The 2,738-nt window shown below is 47.0% G+C and overlaps 1 non-coding gene across 1 annotated transcript; it reads right to left on the bottom strand.

The window, feature by feature from the left end:
* Window positions 1–485: 485 nt before the first annotated feature.
* On the bottom strand, window positions 486–587 carry LOC132588625 (U6 spliceosomal RNA). The gene has a single exon (XR_009556515.1). It is a non-coding gene; the product is annotated as a U6 spliceosomal RNA (small nuclear RNA).
* Window positions 588–2,738: the final 2,151 nt, after the last annotated feature.

The raw sequence follows: 2,738 nt of genomic DNA on the forward strand, positions 1-2,738 counted from the left end.
AATAAACCTTGGTTGGTCCTAAAGGTGCCCCTGGACTCCAGCTTTGTTGCTGCTTCAGACCAACACCTGAATCGCTACAAGATAGGCTCCTCCCCTTCTTCTCCTTCCCTCCCACACGCTTTGTAGATTTCCTCCCCCTCCATCCCCCACCCCCAAGAGGACGCCCTGGTAATCCAGAATGGGAACAGAAAACTCATAGGATGCTATTTGGGATTTTTTTTAAAAAAACTCACTTTTCTATTTTTGGTTTTTAATCTATTAAGCTATATAATAGTTTTTTTTTTTTTAACTTGTGTGTCCGAAGAACGGTACACTCCTTCTATCTGGGATGGTCGTCCTCTTCCACCGAGTGCGCAGCTTCGGGAGGGACGCACATGGAGCGGTGAGGGAGGTAGGGGACACCCGCCTAGCCAGCCAGATCAGCCGAATCAACCCTGGCGATCAATGGGGTGACAGATGCCGCAGCCAGATCGCCCTCACATCCCAAAAATATGGAACGCTTCACGAATTTGCGTGTCATCCTTGCGCAGGGGCCATGCTAATCTTCAGCTATTTTATGTCATTTAACTTTTGCTGTTTTTTCTAAGGTTTTACTATATTTCATAGTGTTACTGTCGGTTTTAAAGTATACTGTACTCTTATATCAATGCCAATAAAGGTCTACTACTACTACTATAACTTGTGTGTCATTTTCATGGCATTATGCCCTTGTACACTGTCCAGAGCCTGGTGTAAACTGGGATAGGGTGAACAACGACGACAGCAACAGCTCTCCTTCCTTGGAGGTTTTTCAACAGAGGCTAGATGGCCCTCTGACAGCAATGAGGTTCCTGTGAATTTCGGGGGAAGGATTGGTGAGTTTCCTGCATTGTGCGGGAGGTTGGGCTAGATGACCCTGGAGGTCCCTTCCAACTGTATGTTTCTATGATTCTAACAGCACAACAATAACGATAATTACTGTTATTGTTGTTAATATTACGGAGAGGGAGAGATTAGGACATGGCATTTTTTGCGTAGCAACAATATACAAACTTTTCTGTAAACTCTGGGAAGTTATTTCAGTGTTTGGATATGGAATAACTGCTTCCAGGCCCCGTGGCGCAGAGTGGTAAAGCAGCAGTACTGCAGTACTGTGATCTGAACTCTGCTCGCGACCTGAGTTCGATTCCGGCGAAAGCTGGATTCAGGTAGCCAGCCCAAGGTTGACTCAGCCTTCCATCCTTCCGAGGTCGGTAAAATGAGTACCCAGCTTGCTGGGGGGAAAGTGTAAAAGACTGGGGAAGGCAATGGTAAACCACCTCGTAAAAAGTCTGCCATGAAAACGTTGTGAAAGCAACGTCACCCCAGAGTCGGAAACGACTGGTGCTTTCACGGGGCACCTTTCTCTTTTCCTTTTCCAGTTATATAAGGGAGAAATTGGCATTTGGAAGAGGGATTCTGCACAGTGATGGTCTCTGCTGGCTTCCTACCATCTATCACACTATTTTGATATTTCAGGAGGTGCACTTTCCCCCCAAATAAACTGGAGATATTCTTCACTTTTGACCTCTAAAGGGTTACTTGAGGTATGGGGGGGTGGGGTGCAGGGACAAGAATTACCAGCCAACTCTTCTGCTTCCGAGTGAATAAATTTACTGAGTGTGACTCCTGTCCTGACTGAAAAGAGCAAGGCTAACGCAGCAATGCATGCAGAGACGCAATGGGCAGCCTCCTCCGAATGCAGGTGATTTGCCATGCCTCTGCCGTCAGGAGTGATGGAATGATTGATCCCACAGTTATTGATACAGAGGCACAACAAAAACAGGACTTCCTCCCCCAGTAGAGACAAGAAGGCAAGGCCACTGCGGCAGATGGCACAGAGACACTGCTGGCTGGCACCCCCACTATTGTGGATGGGTGCTTTGGGTTCCAAAGAGCTTTGGAATTACATAATTGCTTTTTTGGCCCATGGGGCGTCTCGGATCTCTCTCTTGGCATCAATTACTGCTCTATCAAATTGCCATCGCTTCTAATCGGGCCCTCAATGCCCTTCACTGCATCGCTGCCTGAAGCGAGTGTTAAACTAATTTTTCTCCCTTCTCCATGGCCTTTTCAATTATTCTCTGTTTGCTTGATCCGCTACCAAAATATATCCTGCGGTTTCCCTGCTTTAGCCTCCGCGAAAGACTTCAGTCCACATCTTCTCTTATGACAAAAAGTATGTAGAATTGGCCAAAAGGGAAAATTCCTCTTCTCACAGCTCTTGGAAAGGGGAGGGGGGGGACTTTTCTTTTTTGTTGTTCAGAAAAAAGGGGAAAGAAATAAAAGCAAAGCACATCAAGTCCTCAACAAAATTGCAGCAGCTGTCCAGAGGTCTCTGGAAAGGATGGGATCAGAATAGCTGCGATCACTCTTTAACCATTTCACTGCTGCTGTTCTTCTGAATGTATCTACAGCCCCAAAGAAAGAAGATTTATACCCCGCCTTTCTCTGAATCAGAGTCTCCAGAGTGGCTTACAATCTCCTTTATCTTCTTCCCCCACAACAGACACCCCGTGAGGTGGGTGGGGCTGAGAGAGCTCTCCCAGAAACTGCCCTTTCAAGGACAGCTCTTGCGAGAGCTATGGCTGACCCAAGGCCATTCCAGCAGCTGAAAGTGGAGGAGTGGGGAATTAAACCTGGTTCTCCCAGATAAGAGTCTACGCACTTAACCACTACACCAAACTGGTTCTCTGGTCTCAAAGAGGGGAGGGCAGGTA

The sequence above is a fragment of the Heteronotia binoei genome, chromosome 20, assembly GCF_032191835.1.
Source record: "Heteronotia binoei isolate CCM8104 ecotype False Entrance Well chromosome 20, APGP_CSIRO_Hbin_v1, whole genome shotgun sequence".
Classification (NCBI taxonomy): domain Eukaryota; kingdom Metazoa; phylum Chordata; class Lepidosauria; order Squamata; family Gekkonidae; genus Heteronotia; species Heteronotia binoei.